This window comes from Mus caroli, unplaced genomic scaffold, assembly GCF_978045245.1.
Source record: "Mus caroli unplaced genomic scaffold, Mus_caroli_1 scaffold_10, whole genome shotgun sequence".
NCBI classification, from domain to species: Eukaryota; Metazoa; Chordata; class Mammalia; order Rodentia; family Muridae; genus Mus; species Mus caroli.
Genome location: NW_028227265.1, coordinates 90,854,728 through 90,868,402, shown reverse-complemented (window position 1 = coordinate 90,868,402; position 13,675 = coordinate 90,854,728). Strand labels below are relative to the sequence as shown.

The window sequence follows — 13,675 nt, the reverse complement described above, 5'->3', positions numbered from 1 at the left end:
TTGGGAAGTTTTCTTCTATAATTTTGTTGAAGATATTTGCTGGTCCTTTGAGTTGAAAATCTTCATTTTCATCCACTCCTATTATCCGTAGGTTTGGTCTTCTCATTGTGTCCTGGATTTCCTGGATGTTTTGAGTTAGGATCTTTTTCCATTTTCCATTTTCTTTGATTGTTGTGCCAATGTTCTGTATGGAATCTTCTGCATCTGAGATTCTCTCTTCCATGTCTTGTATTCTGTTGCTGATGCTCGCGTCTATGGTTCCAGATTTCTTTCCTAGGGTTTCTATCTCCAGTGTTGCCTCATTTTGGGTTTTCTTTATTGTGTCTACTTCCCTTTTTAGGTCTAGTATGGTTTTGTTCATTTCCATCATCTGTTTGGATGTGTTTTCCTGTTTTTCTTTAAGGACTTCTACCTGTTTGATTGTGTTATCCTGTTTTTCTTTAAGGACTTGTAACTTTTTAGCAATGTTCTCCTGTAATTCTTTAAGTGAGTTATTAAAGTTCCTTCTTGATGTCCTCTACCATCATCATGAGATATGCTTTTAAATCCAGGTCTAGCTTTTCAGGTGTGTTGGGGTGCCCTGGACTGGGCGAAGTGGGAGTGCTGGGTTCTGATGGTGGTGAGTGGTCTTGGTTTCTGTTAGTAAGATTCTTACGTTTACCTTTTGCCATCTGGTAATCTCTGGAGTTGTTATAGTTGTCTCGGTTTAGCGATTGTTCTTCTGGTGATTCTGATTACCGTCTATTAGCAGACCTGGGAGACAGGCTCTCTCCTCTGAGTTTCAGTGGTTAGAGCACTCTCTGCTGACAAGTTCTCCTCTTACAGGGAAGGTGCACAGATATCTGGTGTTTGGACCTCCTCCAGGCCGAAGAAGAAGGCCCAAAACAGGACCTTTCCCAGATGCTGTGTTGCTTTGGCAGGTCACAGAAGCTGTCAGATTTTGTGGTGCACACTCTCACCTGTGTAGACTAAGTTCCTAAGTTCGGTGGAGTCCCGGATCCAAGATGGCGCTCCCTGCTCCTGAGGTAGAGGGCTCCCGTGCAGGGCGGGACCACTGTCCTCCGGCTGGGAGGGTGCCAGATGTCTGCAGCCCCAAAAGGTTGCTGCCTCAGCGGCTCTGTGGCTCCTGCCTGTCCCAGAAGCTGTCTGCCTCTGTGGTGTACACTCTCACCTGTGCAGACTAAGTTCCTAAGTTCGGCGGAGTCCTGGCACCAAGATAGCGCTCCCTTGTACTTTTATTTATTAATTCTATAATAACTTTAATAACTGGTATACATTATTGTAACTGGTTGGCTCTGGTGTGTAATTTTAGTTCCCGGGAACATATAATAACCATTATAAACAGGTAGTAAGTGTTACTTGGTACCACGATTCCATGACATGTAGCAAATCTGCACAGTGAGAAGCAAGCACCTGTAATGCTGCATACTTTTTCTAGCTCCATGGTATTTGTATCCTAAACACTGCCGATATTTGTAGTACAATGTATAAGATTTCATTTTGTTCCAAGTATTTAAATATCCACATATATAGATTTTAAAACTCATAAGTCATCAGAGGAATGAAATCATTATTTGCAATTAAATATATTATAAAATTATAGTTATATGGAATTTATATTAAAATTAACTCAAGAACAATCATATATAATTATGATATAGAGGGATCTTTTAGAATCATGACTGGGTGTGCCTCAGCACGAGCCTGCAGATAGAAGAGAAGAATCAATGCCTTGGAAACTTAGCCAAATGATTTGGTGGGATAGGCTTGTACTTTACACATTTTATAGAGGCATTGGATGGCAGAAGTGACTGAGAGGATCCCAAGAGTTTCTGGAGCCTGTGAAAGGTAGAAACTCAACTGTGATTTCTTTCTCAACCCAATAGCATTCCCTTCCTTGAAGTCTTCATTTTTACTTCAGCCTCAGGCAGTTATGCTTGAGCGTGAACATTGACAACAAACTGGAAGAATCGTTTCTTAAATGGGGTGGCATAGACGAAACACAGTCTTCCAGGGCAATGTTTGTAATGGGTGGAGTGTCTGGCCAGTACACTGTGTCTGGAGAACTGCAGGAGTTAGCACTTCAAGATTGTAGTTTGCCTCACCAGGAGATCCTTGCTACAGATGAAGTGTTACAAGAGAGTGAAATGGGACAACAGGATAAGGTATCCCATGATTAACTCATGGTCCTTGAGCAGACAGTGAAAAATGACGAAGAGCAGGTGGACATCCACAAGTGGCTTCCTCAAGGACTGCAGTATTCACTTAATGTCCCCATAAATGTAAAGCAGGAAATTACTTTTACTGATGTATCTGAGCAACTGATGAGAGATTAAAAAAATAAAAAACAAAAAACAAAATCACAAACAAACAAACAAACAAAACCCAAAAAGCCAGAGAACCAATAGACTTACAGAAAAAGAAGAAGTGGAAACATCTCTCTCCTGCAAAAATCCTCACAATAAATGAGGATGGATCACTTGTTTTGAAAATCCCTAAATCTCATGTTTGTGAGCAGTGCAATGATTCCTTTAGAATGAACTATCATTTACAGAGACATGTCTTCATTCATATAGGTGAAAAACCATTTCAACGTAGTCAATGGAACATGTGTTTCATACACAAGTACTTGCTTCAGAGACACAAGAAGATCCATACTGGTGAAAAACCATTTTGTGGTATTGGATTCATACAGATATCACATGGAAAGGCACAGAAGAACTCACAGTGGAGAGAAGCCTTACCAGTGTGAATATAGTATTTTTCCAGAACAGATCATGCATTGGAATATAAACATATGTGTCATGAAAATCACGAAAAAAACTAAGCAGATGTGCCATCAAAGGTGGCCTTCTGATATCAGAGGAAGATGCTGGTTTTTCTACATCACAAAAAGATAATTCACTGCCAAAAATTAAAAGAAAAAAAAACTGACAAGAAATCTTCTGGAATGGACAAAGAGAGTATATTGGACAAATCTGACATGAAGACAGACAAGAACAATTACCTGCCTCTCTACTCCTCAGGCACTAAAGAAAAGGATGAGTGCATGGTGGCAGAGTATGCTGTTGAGATGCCTCATTCTTCAGTGGGAAGGTCCCACTTAGAAGATGCATCTTGAGAAATACACCCAGCCCAGTTGGTTCTTAAAAAAAATCAATTGTAAGAGAATTCTGAAACAGCCCTTGGAGCAAAGCCAAACAATTTCACCCCTATCCATCCATGAAGACAGCAAAGTTTCTAAGTATGCATTTGAGCTTGTGAGGAATCAGGCATTACTGGCCTCAGAAGGCAGTGCTGACAATGATCAAGTGGATAACTTGCAGGAGGGGCCCAGCAAACCTGTGCATAACAGTACTAATTATGACGATGCCATGCAGTTTCTGAAGAAGAAGTGGTATCTTCAAGCTGCAAGTAACACCAGCAGAGAGTATGCACTGAATGTGGGTACCACTGCTTCTCAGCCTTCTGTGACACAGCAGCTGTGGCCAGCATCATTGATGAAAGCACCACAGCATCCATACTAGATTCCCAGGCACTGAATATGGAGATTAAGAGCAAGCATGACAAAAATGTTATTTCAGATGAGGTTGTGCAGACTCTGCTGGATCATTATTCCCACAAAGCTAATGAACAGCATGAGATTTTCTTCAGAGTTGCAGATACCAAAGTGACTTCTAGCATATCAATCAATTCTTCCAATGTACCTGAAGTCACCCAGCCAGAGAATGTTGGATCAAGCTTCCAAGCATCCTTATCAAATAAAGCTATCATGTTGCAGAAATAACTACAAGTTTCTGCAGCAGGCTTTGGACAGAACTAGCCAAAAAGATACCTATTTGAATAGCCCTAGCCGTAACATTATGACTGACAATCAGACCCTTCCAAATGTACCAGTATTCTCTTCCATAGATAAGCAAGTCTATGCAGCCATGCCCATCAATAGCTTTCGATCAGGAATGAATTCTCCACTAAGAACAACTCCAGATAAGTCCCACTTTGGACTAATAGTCAGTACCTCACAGCACCCATTTCCCTGTTCAGGTGATGAGACAAACCACGCCTCTGCCATGTTAACAGCAGACTTTTTGGATTAAGTAACTTCTCAGAAGAAAGCTGAGGCATAGCCTGTCCACAAGGCTTACCAAATGAGCTCCTTTGAACAGCCCTTCTGTGCTCTATACCATGGATCCAGAGCTGGAATAGCAACTCAGTTTAGCATGGCCAATGGACAGGGACCAGGAACAAGTACGGAAATTTCAGAATTTCCCTCCATGAATGTAAATGATAATAGAGCTGAGATGACATCTTCACCAGATGCCAAAACTGGCCATATTGTTGGCTAAAAAGTGTGTAAATAATAGTGGCACTTAGAACAGATTAATCAAGAGTGGAGTTACTCTGTAAAATGTAGTGCTGTACAGATCTAAGAGCAGTGCATTCATAGTAAGCAAGCAATATTCATTTTTAAATAGCAAGGTAATCCAATAACTGCATTTCATTTGGTTAGTTCACAGTTCTTGAACTGCCTTATGTGTCACCACTGTTAGAGAAGCAAGGCATTACCTGTTTTAGATCAGAACCTTGCTATTCACCCACACCAAGATAAAAGAAAAAAGATTTTCGAACAATTGTTTCCTAACTGATAGCACTGTATATTCTTAGGAGCGTAGTAATTGTGTGAAACTTCCTCATACTGTTTCTGAGTTCTTCAGCATAGAATTGCACTTCAGCAGGAAATCTGAGGTTACGTCACAGGCAGTGAACTTAAAGTTTCAATGTCAAGAGATTATGGCTTAAATACATAGTTTGTCATAAGAAACCACCTTTAAAAATGAAAACAAAAACAAAAACAAAGAACAATAATACATTACTGTGGGAAGCAATATAGGTGGGTCAAAACCACTAAATTTTTTTTTCATGAAAATCAAAGTCTTATAACTTTGAAAAATCTGCCAAGTCGTAGAATGTGTGCTTTACAAAAGCAGTTGAATTTCAGTGCGAATATTGCATTTTGACCTTCTTTAATTCCACTTTGGTATCAAAAGAGTCTTGAGACTTTACAGCTATGTGGATACCAGAGCTGTTCAGCAAGGACTCAAATTGCCCATAGATCGGGAAGAATAGCATTACACCCTCTGTCAAAAGCCTAGCTTTAGAAAACTTGTTCGGATTTCCCTGAATGATAGCTTAGATCTTTGATCTGTCCTGAGTCAGAGTTCTTAGTAATATTCAGAAGTTATCAAACAAACCTCCAGAACTGAAACTGAGTTTCTACTCTCCAGAATTATGAGACAGTAAATTTCTATTGCTTACGGCCCTTAATTTGTGAATTGACATGATAACAGTCCTAAGAAATAATTTTTATTGTGTCTTTTCAATTAGAAACATGTGAAACAAGAGTCTCTTGTGATCCCTCTAACGTTTGATGATAGGATCAGAATTAGACTCCTGATTATCTTAGTTCTAGATTTTATCCTTCCATTGGCAGGTTCTTCATTGGATTTACAGAGCCTTCTGGGAAGTCCAAGCTGTATATAATAGACTTAAAGGTTTGCAAGAGTCTAAAGAGGACCACGATGCCCACTTTTCACACAACTATGTCCCTAGGATCTCATACATGTCTAAGAAGTGAATACTGTAGCTTAGCATTTCAACTAGGTCATGAAAAAATAACATTTTTAAATAACTCTAAATATAAGAGAAAGAAGTGCATCATAGAAAGCAAAGAACTGGTTTAGTACCATGGTATATAAGAAACCCAATGTGCAAATTTAAGTATTTAATATGAATATAAAGTAACAAACTATTGCAAAGACACACAAAAGATAAACATAGAACTCCAATAACACAACCCTAAAATATAAGCAAGGCTCACAATATTCATATGTTAAAACGATAATTTACAATACCAATTTGTGCCTTCACTTACCAACAATAACAACAAAGACTTAAATAACACTAAGGCATCTACAGGTAATGGATGTACCATGTGTGACCTGACCACCTGACAACACAGCACCAGGCATATTTTAACAGAAAGACTAAGTTATGTCACAAAGAAAGTCTCAGTGGATTTTAAACAGTATAAACCTTCCTGGAGAATTCTACTTTCTCCATGCTTTGTGACCAATGTGTGTTATAGCTGCTTGTATTCTAATGCTAATTATATTATTCCCTCCCCCCCCCCAAAAATAGCTGTTTACACTAGACTGTCTGCATGACTTCTGTCCTCAGTTAGTTCTGATTGGTAAATAAAGATGCCAACAGCCAACGTAGTTGGAGAGGACAGACAGAGGTGGAATTTTAGGAGTTCCCAGGCCTGAGACTTGGAACAGAAGGAAAAGGTGATCATGATATGGGAAGAATGTGGAGAGAGGAGGAGAGGGGGGAGTGGAAGGGAGGAGAGGGAAGGTAGGGAAAGGGAGGAGAGGAGAGGAGAGGAGAGACACCATACCTAAGAGTAGTGCAGGACACAGAAACATAGCAGCCATGTGAAGGAGCTGGGAGAGCAAGACCCAGAAGGCAGAGGTTAACACATAGAGGTTAGGCAATGGCCCAGCTGTTGGGCTATTAAAGGCATATTAAAATATAAAAGGTGTGTTTGTGTGTGGGGGGTCATTCATCAAGAATATAAACCATTGGGGCACATAGCAACTGTTAATAACCAATTATTCACTAACTAACTAACTAACTAACTAACTAACTAACTAACTAACTAATTAATTATTTCAACAGTGTGTGATGCCTTTTTTTACTTTTTTAGAAAAATGAAATATCTTATTTGTCTATTGTGAGTTAATGTTTTTCTAGGTATTGTAACCAAGGCTGACATCTGTTTGTTTGTTTGTTTGTTTTGTTTTTTAGAGTCAGCAGACCACATCTGCCTAAAGTGTTTTGGCATTTAGAGTCTCCATTAAGAAGTCAGCTGTAGTTCTAATAGATATTGTGCTTTTATATGCATTTTTATTGGATATTTTATGATTTATATTTCAAACGTTACCTCCTTTCCTGATTTCTCTTCCAGAAACCCCCTATCCATTCCTACTCCCCCTGTTTCTATGAGGATGCTCCCCTTCCTACCTAGCCACTCCCATCTCACTATCCTGGCATTCCCCTACACTGAGGCATTGAGACTTCACAGGACCAAGGGCCTCTCCTCCCATTTGTTGACCGACAATGCCATTCTCTGCTACATATGAGGCTGGAGCTATGGGTCCCTCGATGTGTACTCTTTGGTTGGTGGTTTAGTCCCTGGGAGTTCTGGGGGTTCTGGTTGGTTGATATTGTTGTCCTTCTTATGGGGTGTGTGGTATCTTTAGCAACAGGGTCTTATTTATCAATGTCTTGTTGGCAACGTTCTGGTAATCAGACTCTATTGCATGAATCTTTAAGAAAAAAGAAACCACTACCATAAACATTTAAAATAAAAAGTAGTTACAATCATACAAAAACCAGAGTGCCAGGAAGTCAGAAAGTCTGTTATGAAATAATGTCCATGGCTGTATGAACAAGACTAGAACAATGCCAGTAGACATACAACATGGATAAGGGATAGTGTCTTGGGGTCCCAACCCCCCAAAAAAGTTACAGGTAAGTAATGCCTGCTGGAAGAAGGAGAATTAGCCATTAATGGTTGTTCACTACAGAGAGGTCAGCCCTGAAACCATGTATATACAAACAATACAAATGGATTCAGCAGGTTGTATTTAGAAACTTGTGTGTACATACATACACACACACACACACACACACACACACACACACACACAAATTATGTAACAATAACAATCAAAGAAAAAGAGGTTATCGCTTGGTCTCGGGACTCCGCCCAAAAGTAGTCTGCACAGGTGAGAGTGTGCACACAGAAGCAGACAGCTTCAGGACAGGTGGGAGCCACAGAGCTTCGGAGGCAGTGCCCTTTTCGGGCTCCAGACATCCAACCACCTCCCTGGCCAGAGGACAGCTGTCCACCCAGCCTGGAAGGTTTTTGCCTCAGGAACGGTGGGAGCCATCTTGGTCTCGGGACTCTGCCCAAAAGTAGTCTGCACAGGTGAGAGTGTGCACACAGAAGCGGACAGCTTCTGGGACAGGCTAGAGCCACAGAGCTTCGGAGGCAGTGCCCTTTTCGGACTCCGGACATCCGACCACATTCTGGTCCACTGCAGCACCGGGGTTCCTGGCCCGGAGAGTCTCCAGACACCCGCAAGGACCCACACAGGATCCCCCACGTGATCCTAAGACCTCTGGTGAGTGGAACACAGCATCTGCTCCAATCCAATCACGTGGGACCTGAGACTGCATTAACTAGGGAAAAAGATAACCCGGCCTGATTAGGGACACAAGTCCCTTCTGGTCCACTCCAGCACTGCGGTTCCTTGTGCACTGAGTTTCTGGACACCCCCAAGTTTCTCACAGAACCCTCCATGGGATCTTAAGACCTCTGGTGAGTAGAACACAACTTCTGCCAGGAGGCAGGTTCGAACACCAGATATCTGGGCACCTTCCCTGAAAGAGGAGAGCTTGCCTGCAGAGAGTACTCTGACGACTGAAACTAAGTATAGAGCTAGTTTCCCAGGACTGCTGATAGAGGCAAGCATAATCACCTGAGGAGCAAGCTCTAACCAGAGACAAATATAACAACTAGCTCCAGAGATTACCAGATGGCGAAAGGCAAATGTAAGAATCCTACTAACAGAAATCAATACCACTCACCATCATCAGAACGCAGCACTCGCACCCCACCTAGTCCTGGGCACCCCAACACAACCGAAAATCTAGACCCAGATTTAAAAGCATATCTCATGATGATGGTAGAGGACATCAAGAAGGACTTTCATAACTCACTTAAAGAATTACAGGAGAACATGGCTAAAGAGTTACAAGTCCTTAAAGAAAAACAGGATAACACAATCAAACAGGTAGAAGTCCTTAAAGAAAAACAGGAAAACACATCCAAACAGATGATGGAAATGAACAAAACCATACTAGACCTAAAAAGGGAAGTAGACACAATAAAGAAAACCCAAAATGAGGCAACACTGGAGATAGAAATCCTAGGAAAGAAATCTGGAACCATAGATACAAGCATCAGCAACAGAATACAAGAGATGGAAGAGAGAATTTCAGGTGCAGAAGATTCCTTAGAGAACATCGGCACAACTAGCAAAGAAAATACAAAATGCAAAAGGATCCTAACTCAAAACATCCAGGAAATACAGGACACAATGAGAAGACCAAACCTATGGATAATAGGAGTTGATGAGAATGAAGATTTTCAACTTAAAGGGCCAGCGAATATCTTCAACAAAATTATAGAAGAAAACTTCCCAAACCTAAAGAAAGAGATGCCCGTGAACATACAAGAAGCCTACAGAACTCCAAATAGACTGGGCCAGAAAAGAAATTCCTCCCGACACATAATAATCAGAACAACAAATGCACTAAATAAAGATAGAATATTAAAAGCAGTAAGGGAGAAAGGTCAAGTAACATATAAAGGCAGGCCTATCAGAATTACACCAGACTTTTCACCAGAGACTATGAAAGACAGAAGAGCCTGGATAGATGTTATACAGACACTAAGAGAACACAAATGCCAGCCCAGGCTACTATACCCAGCCAAACTCTCAATTAACATAGATGGAGAAACCAAAGTATTCCACAACAAAACCAAATTCACACATTATCTTTCCACGAATCAAGCCCTTCAAAGGATAATAACAGAAAAAAAAAAACAATACAAGAACAGAAATCACACCCTAGAAAAAGCAAGAAAGTAATCCCTCAACAAACTAAAAAGAAGACAGCCACAAGAACAGAATGCCAACTCTAACAACAAAAATAAAAGGAAGCAACAATTACTTTTCCTTAATATCTCTTAATATCAATGGACTCAATTCCCCAATAAAAAGACATAGACTAACAGACTGGCTACACAAACAAGGACCCAAGATTCTGCTGCTTACAGGAAACCCATCTCAGGGAAAAAGACAGACACTACCTCAGAGTGAAAGGCTGGAAAATAATTTTCCAAGCAAATTCTCTGAAGAAGCAAGCTGGAGTAGCCATTCTGATATCGAATAAAATCGACTTCCAACCCAAAGTTATCAAAAAAGACAAGGAGGGACACTTCATACTCATCAAAGGTAAAATCCTCCAAGAGGAACTCTCAATTCTGAATATTTATGCTCCAAATGCAAGGGCAGCCACATTCATTAAAGACACTTTAGTAAAGCTCAAAGCACAATTGCACCACGCATAATAATAGTGGGAGACTTCAACACACCACTTTCATCAATGGACAGATCGTGGAAACAGAAACTAAACAGGGACACAGTGAAACTAACAGAAGTTATGAAAGTAAAGGAGTTAACAGATATCTACATAACATTTTATCGTAAAACAAAAGGATATACCTTCTTCTCAGCACCTCACGGGACCTTCTCCAAAACTGACCATATAATTAGTCACAAAACAGGCCTCAACAGATACAAAAATATTGAAATTGTCCCATGCATCCTATCACACCACCATGGACTAAGGCTGATCTTCAATAACAACATAAATAATGGAAAGCCAACAGTAACGTGGAAACTGAACAACACTCTTCTCAATGATACCTTGGTCAAGGAAGGAATAAAGAAAGAAATTAAAGACTTTTTAGAGTTTAATGAAAATGAAGCCACAACATACCCAAACTTATGGGACACAAAGAAAGCATTTCTAAGACGGAAACTCATAGCTCTGAGTGCCTCCAAAAAGAAACTGGAGAGAGCACACACTAGCAGCTTGACAACACATCTAAAAGCTCTAGAAAAAAAGGAAGAAATTCACCCAATAGGAGTAGACGGCAGGAAATAATCAAACTAAGGGGTGAAATCAACCAAGTGGAAACAAGAAGAACTATTCAAAGAATTAACCAAAGGAGGAGTTGGTTCTTTGAGAAAATCAACAAGATAGATAAACCCTTAGCTAGACTCACTAGAGGGCACAGGGACAACATCCTAATCAACAAAATCAGAAATGAAAAGGGAGACATAATAACAGATCCTGAAGAAATCCAAAACACCATCAGATCCTTCTACAAAAGGCTATACTCAACAAAACTGGAAAACCTGAACGAAATGGACAAATTTCTAGACAGATACCAGGTACCAAAGTTATATCAGGATCAAGTTAACAATCTAAACAGTCCCATATCCCCTAAAGAAATGGAAGCAGTCATTAATAGTCTCCCAGCCAAAAAAAGCCCAGGACCAGACGGGTTTATTGCAGAGTTCTACCAGATCTTCAAAGAAGATCTAATTCCAGTTCTGCACAAGCTATTCCACAAACTAGAAGTAGAGGGAACTCTACCCAACTCATTCTATGAAGCCACAATTACTCTGATACCTAAACCACAGAAAGATCCATCAAAGAAAGAGAACTTCAGACCAATATCCCTTGTGAATATTGATGCAAAAATCCTCAATAAAATTCTTGCTAACCGAATCCAAGAACACATTAAAGCAATCATCCATTCTGACCAAGTAGGTTTTATTCTAGGGATGCAGGGATGGTTTAATATACGGAAATCCATCAAAGTAATCCATTATATAAACAAACTCAAAGACCAGAACCACATGATCATCTCCTTAGATGCGGAAAAAGCATTCCGCAAGATCCAACACCCATTCATGATAAAAGTCTTTGAAAGATCAGGAATTCAAGGCCCATACCTAACCATGATAAAAGCAATCTACAGCAAACCAGTAGCCAACATCAAAGTAAATGGAGAGAAGCTTGAAGCAATCCCACTAAAATCAGGGACTAGACAAGGCTGCCCACTTTTTCCCTACCTATACAACATAGTACTTGAAGTCCTAGCCATAGCAATTCGACAACAAAAGGAGATCAAGGGGATACAAATGGGAAGAGATGAAGTCAAAATATCACTTTTTGCAGATGATATGATAGTATATATAAGTGACCCTAAAAATTCCACCAGAGAACTTTTAAACCTGATAAACAGTTTCGGTGAAGTAGCTGGATATAAAATTAACTCAAACAAATCAATGGCCTTTCTCTACACAAAGAATAATCAGGCTAAGAAAGAAATTAGAGAAACAACACCCTTCTCAATAGTCACAAATAATATAAAATATCTTGGTGTGACTCTAACTCAGGAAGTGAAAGATCTGTATGATAAAAACTTCAAGTCTCTGAAGAAAGACATTAAAGAAAATCTCAGAAGATGGAAAGATCTCCCATGCTCATGGATTGGCAGGATCAACATTGTAAAAATGGCTATCTTGCCAAAAGCAATCTACAGGTTCAATGCAATCCCCATCAAAATTCCAACTCAATTCTTCAACGAATTAGAAAGAGCAATATCCAAATTCATCTGGAATAACAAAAAACCTAGGATAGCAAAAACTCTTCTCAAGGATAAAAGTACCTCTGGTGGAATCACCATGCCTGACCTAAAGCTCTACTACAGCGCAATTGTGATAAAAACTGCATGGTACTGGTATAGTGCCAGACAAGTAGACCAATGAAATAGAATTGAAGACCCAGAAATGAACCCACACACCTATGGTCACTTGATCTTCGACAAGGGAGCTAAAACCATCCAGTGGAAGAAAAACAGCATTTTCAACAAATGGTGCTGGCACAACTGGTTGTTATCATGTAGAAGAATGCGAATCGATCCATTCCTATCTCATTGTACTAAGGTCAAATCTAAGTAGATCAAGGAACTTCACATAAAACCAGAGACACTGAAACTTATAGAGGAGAAAGTGGGGAAAAGCCTAGAAGATATGGGTACAGGGGAAAAATTCCTGAATAGAACAGCAATGGCTTGTGCTGTAAGATCGAGGATTGACAAATGGGACCTCATGAAACTACAAAGCTTCTGCAAGGCAAAAGACACCGTCAATAAGACAAAAAGGCCACCAACAGATTGGGAAAGGATCTTTACCTATCCTAAATCAGTTAGGGGACTAATATCCAATATATATAAAGAACTCAAGAAGGTGTACTCCAGAAAATCAAATAACCTCATTAAAAATGGGGCTCAGAGCTAAACAAAGAATTCTCACCTGAGGAATACCGAATGGCTGAGAAACACCTGAAAAAATGTTCAACATCCTTAATCATCAGAGAAATACAAATCAAAACAACCCTGAGATTCCATCTCACACCAGTCAGAATGGCTAAGATCAAAAATTCAGGTGACAGCAGATGCTGGCGAGGATATGGAGAAAGAGGAACACTCCTCCATTGTTGGTGGGATTGCAAGCTTGTACAACCACTCTGGAAATCAGTCTGGCAGTTCCTCAGAAAATTGGACATATTACTACCGGAGGATCCCACAATATATCCATATATCCAAAAGATGTCCCAACTGGTAAGAAGGACACATGCTCCACTATGTTCATAGCAGCCTTATTTATAATAGCCAGAAGCTGGAAAGAACCCAGATGTCCCTCAACAGAGGAATGGATACAGAAAATGTGGTACATTTACACAATGGAGTACTACTCAGCTATTAAAAAAATGAATTTATGAAATTCCTAGGCAAATGGTTGGACCTGGAGGGCATCATCCTGAGTGAGCTAACACAATCACAAAAGAACTCAAATGATATGTACTCACTAATAAGTGGATATTAGCCCAGAAACTTAGTATA

General features: G+C 40.0%; 1 pseudogene; it reads left to right on the top strand.

The window, feature by feature from the left end:
- Positions 1-2,018: 2,018 nt before the first annotated feature.
- LOC110300740 (zinc finger protein 148-like) lies at positions 2,019-4,346 on the top strand (annotated as a pseudogene).
- Positions 4,347-13,675: the final 9,329 nt, after the last annotated feature.